The sequence below is a fragment of the Paroedura picta genome, chromosome 2, assembly GCF_049243985.1.
Source record: "Paroedura picta isolate Pp20150507F chromosome 2, Ppicta_v3.0, whole genome shotgun sequence".
NCBI lineage: Eukaryota > Metazoa > Chordata > Lepidosauria > Squamata > Gekkonidae > Paroedura > Paroedura picta.
Window position 1 is genome coordinate 2,466,073 of NC_135370.1, and position 13,988 is coordinate 2,480,060.

Sequence of the window (13,988 nt, forward strand, 5' to 3'; positions counted from 1 at the left end):
GACACTCTAAGGGGAATGGATCTCTGTAGTGGGGAGATCCATTGCGTCTGTTGGAGATCCCTTGTGATTCCGGGAGATCTCCAGGTCCCACATGGAGGTGAAACAACAAGGGCGGTACAGAGTGTAAATAAGTCAGACACGAAAGCAAAATGTGTTAGGCAAAATCCAATTTCATTTCTTTAGACGCCATCTGCCACGCAGTTAGATAGATGGTCGAGATGTTGAACATTCCCCAAACCGCATAAAACATCTCCTTATTATGAAACGGCCATTATTTAGAAGTCCATCTTTGAACATTTCTATGTTGGATGCCACTCTTCATCACAGCTTCAGCACCCAAGTGTTTTATTATAGAAATAATATATAGAAATAATCTCTACTATCTATGTATGGTAATGAATTTGGATTTTGCCTAACACAGTGTTGCATTTTGCTTTTGGGCCTGACCCGCAGGGAGGTTGGCCGCCCAAGATAGTCACAAGAAAGTTACAGGAAAGGGGAAAGGCTATGGGGGCTTTCAGGCAAGGCAAAAATATTGGAGGGGGAGGGAAACGAAATGCCTGAAATGCCTCCCACCACTCTATGTGCGCCCCACTTCTCAGGTTAAATGTGGAGTTGGATCCTGCAGTAAATTTCCACTAGCAGACCGTGGCCCCTTCCAACTCTATGTTTCTAAGCAATTTTTGAAACTGATTTTGTCTTCCTGTGGGACACCTTTGATTCACTCCCCCCTCCTGTCCTTTGTCCCCTGGGAGCAACTGTGCAGAAAGCAGTGCTGGGGGTGGGGGTGGGGGTGGGAGAAGACAGAAGGCTTCTGTTAGGAGAATTTACTGTGGGATCCAGGCCGTTCTTTCCGTTTCACAAACATCACCACACAACCTCATTAAGGACAGTCCTAATGGAGACGTTTGGAGCTGCTGGAGTGGCCAGGTGTTTTCTTGGGAACTTTATCTCCTTTTCCTGGGGTTATTATGCATGTACAGGTTTTCACCAAAGTCAACACGCTGACCTTTTTGTCTTGGCATAATTTTAACGGTCACATTTATGCCTGTGTTCTGATACTGCATTGTTTTTTTCTGCATATGATTATGCATGTGAAAGACAATACGGGCTGTTCATCCTCCCAGGAGCAAGCACCTCCCCTCTACACGGGGATGGGTTGGTGGAGTCAACCATCACAAAAGAGGGCTGTAGTTCTGTTTCCTAGCACATGGCTCGTGTGCTGACCTGGGTGGCCATGGCAGTTTGATCTCTTCAGAGTTCAGAGGCACAGCAAGGTCTCCCGGATTAGTAGTTGGATGGGAGGCCTCCAGGAAGCCCACGGTTGCGCAAGGAGATGATGGCAATCCATCCTGAACACCTCTTGCCTTGAATACCACACCAGTATTCTGGAATGACCTCTGGTTAGATGCAGGTGGGCTGCCGCCAGCCTCGGACACAGTGCTGGGCTTGAGGGCTCAGGGCTAGCCCAGAAGACATGGTATAGATATGGTAGAGAGCACAGGGCCATAGTACTGTTGTTGGTAATAGAACAAGGCGCTTGGTAAAGTCTTATTTTTGCCAGCACAAATGACAGGAAAGAAATAAAGACAAAAGGGGAGGGGAAAGAAAGCAAGGAAAGGAATTTCTAAAACAACCAAACAAAATAATATGGTATTTATTCAGTTTTGCTTATAACTGCCAAATATTGGCCATGATTGTATTTTGAACCTGATACTTGCAGCCTTATCTTCCAATTGCTTACAGAATCCCAGTTCTCCAACTGGTTTGCCTGTACTGAATGTAAAATTAAAACACTGGGTTTATCTTTTGACTTGTTGTCTATGGCACGGGTAATCAACCTGTGGTCCTCTAGATGTCCATGGACTACAATTCCCATGAGCCCCAGCTGTCAAATGCTGGCAGGGGCTCATGGGAATTGTAGTCCATTGACATCTGGAGGACCACAGGTTGACTACCCCTGGTCTATGGTATCAGCAGCAGAGGCTTTTCAAGTAATAAAACTCAGATATCTGGATACTAAATTTCCTCTAAAGTTGAGAATTCTCTTAAGTCCAGACCACATGGCCTTTTACCCGAATTGTTTAATGACACCACATCAACGAAGAATCTTCTCTCTTGCCAGATGTGTTGCCAAGAGCAATTTTGTCAGGGAGATCCCAAAAATCCCCCCAAATTCCACAAATTCTCTTAGCTGCCCCTGTGGAGTACAGTGTGTCGAAACTACACTGCACATTTTTCCCCAGTGCCCTTTTAATACATATACAGTATTTGTTTTAAATATCTAACCCCCCTTCTACGGAACAAGAAAGGACTTCCTCATTCCAGTTTGGTGTAGTGTTTAGGAGTGCAGACTTCTCCTCTGGTGAGCCAGGTAAGCCCTTTTGAGCCTCCTTCGGGTAGAGAAAAGTGGCATATAAGAACCAACTCTTCTTCTTCAGTGCCGGGTTCGATTCTGCGCTCCCCCGCATGCAACCAGCTGGGTGACCTTGGGCTCACCATGGCACTGATAAAACTTTTCTGACCGAGCAGTGATATCAGGGCTCTCTCAGCCTCACCCACCCCACAGGGGGTCTGTTGTGGGAAGAGGAAGGGAAGGCGACTGTAAGCCGCTTTGAGCCTCCTTCGGGTTGAGAAAAGCAGCATATAAGAACAAACTCTTCTTCTTCTTCTTCTTCTTCTTCTTCTCTTGAATAATTGCCATCCAGATCCCATCGATAAGGTGGCTATGGCATGAGTTGGTTTTTCTTTTTATCTTATTTTATCTTTTTATTTCCAAACTAACCTATTAAGTATCATCAACTAGTTACATTTACATACTTTCTGCATTTTGTCTGATCAATATCATAATGTTTTATATGCCAGTGGGGAATGCAGTGGGCACTGGCGGCCTCCCTGAGTGTGTGTCAGTGTGGGCCCTACGAGCGGCCGGCCACCTCCGAGTGGCGAAGCCCCTACCTTGGAGGAGGTAGCATCCCAACAGTGGTGTCAGCTTCCTGGATGGTGGTGGGTGTGCTGTGGTTGTGGAGGACATTTAGTGGTGGCGGCGCTTCGCAGATGCCGCTGCCACTTTCTCAAAGTGCCAGGTGTGTGGGCCGCCACTGCCGCATAACCTGCAATGGCCCTCCGCGGGTGGCAGCATTGGAGGACGTGGTGCGGTGGTGGCAGGCCTCTGAGGGGCAGCATGGACTGGAAGTGGGTGTGGTGGGCAGGCTGGGCATTGGCCCTGCAGTGTCCACCACTTTGTCGTCCCCTCCAAGGGCCGTGCATGGGTGTGGGCTGGAGTGCGTGTGGCGATGACACCTCTTGGGCAACCAGGCTCATCTGGAAGTCGTCTGGAAGGTGAGCACAGAGCAGATGGCAACGGAGGGCAGGAGCTCTAGGGGCCAATCAGCTTTGCTGGCTTCACCCTGATTGGCCCGTATTGGCACTCGGACAACCCGGACAGCTCCACCCCCCGGCCAGTTTGACAAATATTAATAGGACCAATAGATAAGGATAAAGATGATGATGATGATATTCAGTTTTGCAGGTTTGTCATACACAGAAAAAAAATAGGAATGTTATTCTGAATTGGCAACATGAATGTAGAATGAATCAGTGTCTGACACCATTAGAATATTTATTTTCAGTTTATCAAAGAGTTGGTTTCAATGACGCTGGAAGCATCCAACAACCCCTTTGCCAAACTGGCAACAGATAACCTTCTGCGTCTGCTTGCTATTGGCATGAACCTGCTGCACTGGAATCTGATAGTGGAACAAAGGCAGCTAATTGTAAGTCATTTGCTTTTACCATTATGAGGCTGCAAATGTTTTCTTCCTTTCATCACTGGTCCATCAAGTTCTAGCAACAGTGTCCCAATTGATTAATATTGTTCTAAATAATTTCTGTTCACTGGGCGTGTGTGTGGGAAAGATTTTGGCATAATACTACTTACTCTTTTGTGATTGTGGTGTTGATATCACACCTCTACCTAGCTAGTGAGTCATCTTATGCACATCGTTTCCAGTCACTAACACCCCGCAGAAGGGAAAAGAGCTGATTCTTCTCTAGTTCTCAAGTACTGCTTTGGGTATGAGTGCATATTTCCTAATACTAGGGTAGCTAATGATTCAAATACAGATTTTGTATTAATAATATGCATTCTGAAGTGAAAAAAGGCTCGTATTATTCATCCACACTGAAAACTTTATTCATTATAACATTTGGCTGTTGCTCTGGTGCCTCCCTGCCTTGTGTATCTTATCTGGCTTTATAGTGTACTTGTGGCCTATTCTGCATGGGTGTGTTTTCCCTTGCTTTCACCAGGACTGCCCATTGGATTATCTTTGTTATTTTGCACTGATTTTCTTCCCTTCAGCGCTCATTTTGCTTCCTGGGTTTTTTGAGAGTGCTTTCATGCTGATTTCCCCCTTGTTTCACTTCCAAGCAGAAGATAATTCAAAAGTATACAGATCTCTTCAGATCCCCCACTTTTGCCGCCCCTCAAAGGCCATTCCCTGCAGAGGAAAGGTTGCGCAGTAATGGGTTTAAACTACAAGTACAACGATATAGGCTAAATATCAGGGGGAAAAAATTCAGAGTAGTTCAGCAGTGGAATGGGCTGCCTAAGGAGGTGGTGAGCTCCCCCTCACTGGCAGTCTTCAAGCAAAGGTTGGATACACACTTTTCTTGGATTCTTTAGGATGCTTAAGGGCTGATCCTGCGTAGAGCAGGAGGTTGGACTAGATGGCCTGTATGGCCCCTTCCAACTCTTGGATTCTGTGATTCCCTTACCTACATCAAAGTCATTCCATCCACTTTGCACCTTTCACCATCTTCGGTCCTTCATCAGTGTACAAGCTCCATTCCCCCCTTGTTTTTGACAAGTGGCATGAGTCTATCAATATCAGACTATCACTAGTCTTGGATTGGTGAATAAAAAAATAAATTGTTGTACACTGTCCCAACATAGCTGTGCCAAGAGGGGCAGTCTTATGAATCTAATAAATATATATATATTTTTAATGGGGCAAATTTAAAAAGATCTGCATGAGATTTAATTCACTGCTGTTATTGACTTGAATGGGGGATCAGAGAGGAGGCAAAGGGAAGCATCCCCAGGGCAAAAGGAAAAACACACACACAGATTTCAGAGACAGAGACAGAGAGAGAGAGGGGGGGGGGATGGGAAGCCTAAAACAGTGAAACATTTTGCCTTTAATGCTTTTGTGAACAAACTTTTTTTTGGGGGGGGGGGGGCGGGAGAATTTGGCAGTCTCTGGAACCCTGTCTTCATAATGGTAGCTGAGCCATACCACTGCAAACCACTGAACTTAAGAATCACTTGGGATCGATCCATTCAGAGGACAGAGGACAATCCTCACAGGATAAGCTTTAAAAACCTGCCAAGATCACAATCCGTGTGCAGGCTCAAATTAGTGGATCACAAAGAGAAAAACACAGACTTTTGCAAGGAAGGGCACAAAATTAGCGCTAGGGCATCCGTGAAAATACCCCCCCCCCTCAATTTAGTGCCACAAGGCTAAAGTAGCTCCCCAGAGCTTCTGCCAGCAGACTCCTCCTCCGTACAAACTGCAGCCCTGGGCAAAAGGCGATGGATTTTCAGCCAACTTTGCCCAAGTGCATATACAAGCACACATGTTGCCAATGGTAACAGCTTGCAATGCCAGTGTCTGTTGATTCTGCTTTGCATTCTGTACGTTCAACATGTCCCCCTGTATGATGAGATCATGCGCCTTTCCATTTTTCACAGCAGTGGATAGCGCAGCAGGGAACCCCCTTGTGCTCTGCAGTAAGGAAAATGGGTTTTTGCCAGCGTAAGCAAAAAAAGCCTTGACCATTTCTGCACCAGGTTCTCCCCAGTTGCCTGCGTTCCTTCCCATTCCCTTTCATTCAACAAACTAACCCTAGAATGCATGTTCAAAGGATTTAAATGGAAAATGGTTGTCGGACGCTACTGCGCAGCTGCAATATGGCAATTGTGTAAACTACCCTTCCCCACAGACCCACATGCACACCCACGGCACAAGTGATGTTCCCTCCCCAATTTAAAGTAGTGCGAGCTTTTAATTGCAGCTGCAGAATAAATACACTGGAGGGAAAAGAATGGTGCATAAGACAGGCTCGGAACCCAAAATCAAGATTAAAGGCTTACTGCTCTGGAAGTCTGCAGGAAGATGTGCGTTTGGAATGGGCCTTTGTGTCCCTCAAGAGCCGCCAAGTTACAGGGGTTACAAGACAAGAGAGGAGCAGAGGTGGTTTGCCTCTGAGTAGCAGTCCTGCCTCCCTTTGATGCTCTCACATCCAAGTTCTTACCAGGGCCCACCCTGCTCAGTTTCTGAGATCCAGTTTCTGGACAGGGACAGATGAATCTCACTGGGGAGAGAATTCCTGAATTTGGGTGCCATCGCTGAGAAGGACCTCTTCCAAGCTGACCTCTTCCCCTTGAATCAGAAGGGGTGGGCACGCCAAACAGGGCCAGAGTGATTGGGTAGGTACAGAAGGGATTAGGTAATTTTCCATAATGGTGCATCACTCCTAGGTAACACAAGACTTTTTAGAAATTAAGCAACCCTTGTCATCCGCTTGGTCTTAAAATTCACCAGAGATATGTATTGCGGAGTTCTGATATGTGCAGCTCATGTTTTTGTACACACCTGTACTCAAAAGGGTGTATGTGAAACTATAAACTCTGTTTTGTTTTGTTTTTCCCAACCAGGAGCATTTCAAATACTTTACGTTTGATGGGAGTTGCAGGGTTATCAAGGAAATTCAAGGAACACAGCTGCCGAAGTGAAATTTCTGGACAAGCAGAAGCTGTTTGGTGAATTGTTTATAAGCAAGTCCAACTAATTAGAATTTAGTTCCCCCTAAGTATCTTTCGGGCTCAAACACCCTTGATGATAAAATCTCCAACACTCACAGTTCCATCATATGTAAACCAGAGCCCTAGATTATGAACTTACTTTATCAGTAACAAAATCTGAAAGAAATTTAGCTGGTTTTAATCCTGTAACCTTGTGACCAAGGCTAGTTTGCCTCTATAAGGTAAAAAAATAAATACTATATCACTATAACAACAGCCTTTTATATTTTCCTTACATCCACAATATAAAAACCGCAGCAGAAGACAAATCTGCAGAGTTTAAAAGGCCAGTGTAAAACAACAAAGGTACTTTAAAGAATATTCCTTGCATTAAAAACTGAAGAAATATTGTAGTTGATTGGTGAAGTTTCCAGGAAAAACGAAAGATGCAACCCTCTGCATACTTCCGAACAGAAATCCCAACTGGCTGGTAACCATAACAGCACATCTGCTCTGTTAAAATATAATGTGTGCATTTATTCACAATACAATTCTAGGCTCTGTCTGTCGGCCAACACTCTGGCATGCTGAACACAGAATCAGAACCACACAAATGTATCCAAAGATATCGCATCTTTAACGAAGACGAGGCCTCTTGGAGCATATTAATTCCCAGCATCCATGGCCGAAATGCTTGAAAATACAGTCTTCAAAACAGCATTAAGACGTTTGCTGCAGTTTCTGTTAGTGCGCTGACATCCCATGAAACTGAAATGCTTGCTCAGAATGACATTTGCTTTGGTTCTGGCTCTGGGGAACCCTTTTCAGTCAAAGAGCCAAGACATGTCCTTTCTGGGTCTCCATAAATCATCTCCCAACTAGGGCTGAGCACTTTGGCTCGGTTCGGCTGTCTCGGCGTTCACCAAAGGTGAACGCCGAGATGGCCGAACCAAGCCAAAGTGCTCAGCCCTACTCCCAACACTCGTCAGTGGGAGATCTCCTGAGATTACAACTGATCTCCATGGCTTTATACCCCGCTGAAGTCCCTCCCTTCCCCAAAACCCACCCTCCTTAGTCTCTGTCCCTCACGTCTCCAGGTGTTTCCTAGTCCTCAGGTAGAGGTTGATCCCATCACCTACTGCCAGTCTTTTAACTGGAGATACCGGGGCTTGAACTTGGGACTTTTTGCGTGCCAAGCAGATACTCTACCACTCAGACCAATCCCGCATGTGTGAAATCCATAGGTTTTGGCTTTGTCTTTTTAAAGGGCCGAAGTCTGCATCCATTTCCACGCTGAAATCTGCCCTTTCAGGCATGGACACAAATGGCCCGCTTAGTTACTCCATGACCAATGAAGCCCCAGATACATGGATTTCATTTTTGAGGCAGGTTCTGATTCTGGTGGGGAAACACTCACGTTTTTGGTTGCTGCAGCTGCCATTCGTGCCCCACCCCCTTCCAGCATCACTTCCGTCACCATCCTCCTTCCTGTCCCCCAAAACATTTTTTTTTAGGGGGATTACAATGCTGCCCCTAAGAGAAAAATAGTGGTAGTCTTGATTTTAACACAGTGTTGTAATGAGAAAAACTGAGGTTTTTTTCCTTTTAAATAGTGTCCAGTTTACTTGGGGGGGGGGAGTCAGTAATGAAATCTGAGGGAGGGCACATATTGATAGGCAGCTGGGCATCCCCGGCCCCAAGAAGGATGCAGCACATGGCTTGGCTTAACATGGCCATAGTTCTTATTATAACCAAACACTGAGTTTTGGCATGGCATAGGAGGAGACCCCGGTGCTGTGGTCAGCTGACCATGCCCCCCATTTTTCCAGACATCCAGAGATCCCCCAATTTCTCTGCCGTAAAATCCCAGGATCTCTCCACTGCCAGGGTCCCGCACAAGGGAAGTGCCACCGGATATACAGCACGGGGCTCACGCCTCCTTTGGCCCCCTCCAGGCCCCCTGGCAGTGTGAGCCCCTAATGCCTCCCCCTTAAGGTCAGCCCTGCTCGCACCCTCTTGCGTCTTACAGAAGACAAATCTGTAGAGTTTAAAAGGCCAGTGTAAAACGATAAAGGTACTTTAAAGAATATTCCTTGTTATTAAAAAAACTGAAGAAACATTAAAGTGAGTAGCTGTGTTGGTCTGAAGCAGCACAACAGAACAAAATCAGAGTCCACTCAGGCACCTTTAAGACCAACAAAGATTTATTCAAGGCGTGAGCTTTCGAGTGCAAGCGCTCTTCCTCAGACGAATGTGCCAGCACTCAAAAGTTCACACCTTGAATAAATCTCTGCTGGTCTTAAAGGTGCCTGAGTGGACTCTGATTTAGTTTTGTTTTGAAGAAATATTGTAGTTGATGCAGCCTGGTAAGTTGGAGCCTTTATGTGGTGGACTGATGGGGCGCATTGAAAAGAAAGACACAACCATTCGGGGTGGCCATAGGTCAGCTACTACTAGGTCAGCTACTACCACCAGGAGGCCTTTTCTTGAATCAGGGGCTGCGTTCTCAAGTGCTGCTCAGCAGCCCCAAAGACTGTGCGTGAATTTGCATGGGCGAAATACATATATATGGCCAAAGACAAATCGAGGTAATTTGCCAGGCCTGTGTCTTGACCCTGGGCTTCCCTGGGAGTCTCCCTTCCAAAGACTAACCAGGCCTCATCCTGAGGAGCTTCCGAGAGCTGAGGATCCCATGTTTTGTTTCTCTTCAGACTTCTTTAAAGGTAAAGGTAAAGATATCCCCTGTGCAAGCACCGCGTCATGTCTGACCCTTGGGGTGACGCCCTCCAGCGTTTTCGTGGCAGACTCAATACGGGGTGGTTTGCCAGTGCCTTCCCCAGTCATTACCGTTTTACCCCCCAGCAGCAAGCTGGGTACTCATTTTACCGACCTCGGAAGGATGGAAGGCTGAGTCAACCTTGAGCCGGCTGCTGGGATTGAACTCCCGGCCTCATGGACAGAGCTTCAGACTGCATGTCTGCTGCCTTACCACTCTGCACCACAAGAGGCTCATTCAGACTTCTTTAGTTGTAAATTATTTTTCCCCATGTAGGTACCAGCCTCATCTGCACTGTGAGATTCATTCAGGCCACAGACAGACAGGCTATTTGCACTGGTTTATATGGTATTGGGAAGAGGGTTTTTTTGGGGGGAGGTTTCCTGCTTTCACACAGCATTGTGGCCCTTCTGCCCACCTCTGGGATTTCCCCCCTCTTTCCTGCAGCCTCTCTCCATCTGGCTTTGCAGTGTTGATGGGTGAATGATCAGCACAAAGTGGTACCCGTGTAGATAGGAAAGGCCAGATTTCCCTGTTCCCATCCCAATGATGCCAAAAAACAGGCTTTTGAATAGGCGTTTGAATATTGTTACAGCAATCTGTTAGGTTATCTGAATTTCCACCTTCCTTAAAAAAAAAAAAAAGTCCTCAGCTCCTTTCCTTGCAGATGTATGCCGTTCTCAGAATTTAAATGTGCAATGGAAGGGTACAGCACTGGGTACTTAGGGAATAAATAGATTTATTGAGAAAGATAAATAATTATGTAAAAAGAGAGGAGGGAGGGAGTTCTAACTAACTGTTCTCTCCTGGAGGCAATCATCCTTTCCTTTCTTCAAAGGAAAAGGTTAAGGAACTTCTAGATGCTGACAGCAGACAAATAACTCTGTCCACTGCTAAATTCTGTGCTGCTGCCATTAAATTGTGTGGTTTAGACAGAAAATAACTCCCTCCATCTAACTAAATTCTCTAATGATTTCATGTTTTGGAAATGCTGTTTTAAAACCTAGTTTTAATCACAATTAGATTTTATATTTGATGATTTAAATTTTTAGTTTTTATTTCCAATTATGTTTCCCTAAATAAAATTTGATGTGATTTGATTTGATTCTAGAGGAAATCAAGGCGAAAGTATGCTTAAAGAAACAGGAAGTCTCCAATTGAGGAGGAGATTAGTTGAAGAATGCCAGAAACTATGCTATGTACACATCTCCTCTGATGCCCCCTGGAGGACAGTTGACATTTCTGCTGAATCATGCACATTACAGATCTTGCATGGTCCAACATATCTTTTCCTTTATATCTCTGAAATGAAAAGGAATAGAAACTTGGGGGGGGGGGGGGTTAAAATTTTTATCTCAGCAGAAGCTAGGGATTTTAAAAACCTGGTAGGCAGATTGCTATACAGTTATAACATTACAATGATATTTGGTTTCTAATGGGGGGGGGACCCTGGAAAATGATTCCATTGATGTGGGGGGGGCATGGCTACTGCCAGCAGGAAGGGTCAGGGGAAATGTGAGGACCTACCACACGGAAGCCCAGTTAGCGCTGCACTGTGTTGGCCACAGGGTTGTGAGTTTTGGTGTGGTTTGGCCGCCTCAGTGATCCCTGAAGCTTGAGGCAGCCAGCGCTGCAGTGCAGAGAGGAGGGGTGGCATGCTGCTGCCACTGCACCACCACCGCTCCTCCTCTATGTGCCACTGGCTCGTACATGCTACTTCAGGCTCCAGTGATCGCCAAGGTGGCCGAACTGCACCAAAGTACTCAACTCCAGTTGGCAGCTGCAGCCCGAGCCTGTCCCTTGCAGAAGAGACTTCAGTTGTGCTTTACGGAGTTTCGATCGTTATTCCACATCAGCTTATTCGTCTTGCAGTGTCCTTCTCTGGTGTGCTTCACTTATCTGAGATCCACAGCCCTGAAAATGGCTTGTCCGTCACGGCCAATAAGAATCCTGGATTTGGTTTTTAAAAAATCTGCAGGACGGAGGGCAAAAAAGCAGAGTCCTTGCGCAAAACGTTTCACAACCGAACTTCTGGAAAAGATGGAAAGCGTGTGCAATATTGTGCAGGACCCTGGATCGTGGCCAGGGTACCAGTGCTTTGAAGGAGGAACAAAAGTGGAGAAACAATCTTGTGCCCCATTTTCAGACGGAGCCCAATTGTCAGCCCAGAGAGGGGCCGGAAAACTGTATGGTCACATCTTTGACTGGAAGTAGGAAACCTGCCTTGTCCTGCTGTGCTGAGCTCTGGCTGCTCCACTGAGGGTGGCAGGGCTGGCTCCAGATCCTGAGGGGCCCTGAGTGAAGCTCCAGCCGAGTGCCACAAGAAGCAAATTTCTCTATTCAAAGGAAACTCTTTATCTGAGATGAATGAGCTACTTACTCCTACAAGCTTTTTGCCAAGACTGAAGCAAAGGTGGCTACAGGTTCATTTTAACCCTCCGTGTTCCCAAGCCCCCCTTGGTGGCAATTTAGGCGCTGAAGCAAAAACGATAAATTAAGAGGGGTAGGAGGACCCAGTGAAGGATCAAATACAAATCAAGTATAGAGGCACCGGGATACCAAGGTGGCAAGCACAATATCCAAAATAGACTTCTGTAGAGTCTTGAATCTTCTATGATTTCTTTATTCTTTATTGTACAAAGCAGTCCACTGGCTTTGTCAAGGGACATTAAATTATCAGTGTTTAAGACAAACTTCATAGAAGTAAATATATGTCTCTTAGACAGAGTATAAGGTCGTTATAACAGCAGCTACTCCTAGCTTATGGAACGCCGCAGTCTAACTCCTAGCCTAGGCAATGCATAAGTAAACAGCAATAAACATGAAGAGAATGTGAATTCAAAGAAATAAATGGATGCAAAATAAAGAAGCAGAGCCCCTCTTGGGTGGACAGGGAGACAAAGAAGAGATCATGGTGAGACCAACAGATTTTGTGACCCTGGTTGGAGTCCCTCAGGGGCCTCTTCCCATCTACCCAAACACATCTCCTACTGCCCACCCACTGCCCCCCCCCGCTCACAGCTGTCTGCACGGCCCACAGCCCCTTCTCTGATGGTGTATGCGGCTGGACACATGGGTGGTGGAGCCTTTTTCGGGATCAGCAGCAGCGGTTCCTTCCAGAGGACCAGGCCCTGGCAGCTCCCCTGCCTGAAGGTGGGCTGAAGGGTTTGCTTGTCCAAAGTACCTCTGGGAAAATGAAGCTGAGAACTCCTCCCCACTGGAGCGTGGGGTGCCCTGCTGTACCTGACTGCAAATGCCTGTCACTGTAAAGCAGGGGTAGTCAAACTGCAGCCCTCCAGATGTCCATGGACTACAATTCCCATGAGCCCCTGCCAGCATTCGCTGGCAGGGGCTCATGGGAATTGTAGTCCGTGGACATCTGGAGGGCTGCAGTTTGACTACCCCTGCTGTATAGAGATTTCAACTCCAGGGAGTGACTCTTCCTTCTCCGATGGCCAGAGCAAACTTTTTGTGCAGCCAACGGGCCCCACCTGCTGGTGAAGATTGTTCATTGCGCCTTGAAAAGAGTCGGTTTTTATACCACGCTTTCCACTACCCTGGGGAGTCTCAAAGTGGCTTAAAGTCGTCTGCCCTTCCTCTCCACACAACAGACACCCTGTGAGGTGGATGAGCCTGAGAGACCTCTGGCAGGCCCAAGGTTACCCAGCTGGCTGCATGTGGAGGAGTGGGAAATCAAACCCGGTTCTACACCACTCTTAACCACTACACTGCATTGGCTGTCGTGACCTCTGCCGGTCTTCATGGGGGATCTCTAAGCATTCAACGGCTGGTGATTTCCTAGGATTACAACTGTGTTCGCCTCGAGAAAGTGGCCATTTTGGAAGGTGGCATGGCTTCTATCCTGCCAAAATCCCTCAGTTCCCCAAAACGTGGACTAGATTTCTGAAAACCGCACGCCCCATATAATGCATGTATTTATTTAGATATTTGAATCCTCCCCGCCAATGTGGGGAGGTTGAAATAATCTAACAACCTCATTCAGTATTGAGAGGCCTGGGGATCTCCCAGAATTACAACCTCTCCAGACTAGAGAAATCGGTTCCCCTGTAGAAAACGGAAGCTCCGGAGGCTGGACTCTGGGGAAATGTACCCCACTGAGAGGTTCCACCCCTCAAATCCTCTAGAATTTGTGAACCCAGAATTGGTCACATGAACTCCCCCAGGTGTCTTGCCTTGGGGTTTGCATATTCCTTTTGACACCCAACCTGCCTCCACCTCCAGCTTTGGCATGTCCAAGAAGGCTTCTCTAGAATATGATCAGGATTGCAATGAATGGAATGGAGGATGAAGTTCTTTGGTATGTAGGGATGCCAGCTTCCAGGTGTGGCCTGGGGATCCAGCCCTGGAATTACAGCTCCTCTCCAGATGAGGCTGGACTCT

At 46.6% G+C, this 13,988-nt stretch overlaps 1 long non-coding RNA gene across 1 annotated transcript; it reads left to right on the forward strand.

The window, feature by feature from the left end:
* Positions 1-2,250: 2,250 nt before the first annotated feature.
* LOC143828488 (uncharacterized) lies at positions 2,251-7,016 on the forward strand. The gene is made up of 3 exons (XR_013227667.1): positions 2,251-2,374; positions 3,633-3,776; positions 6,725-7,016. It is a non-coding gene; the product is annotated as an uncharacterized LOC143828488 (long non-coding RNA).
* The last annotated feature ends 6,972 nt before the right edge of the window (positions 7,017-13,988 follow it).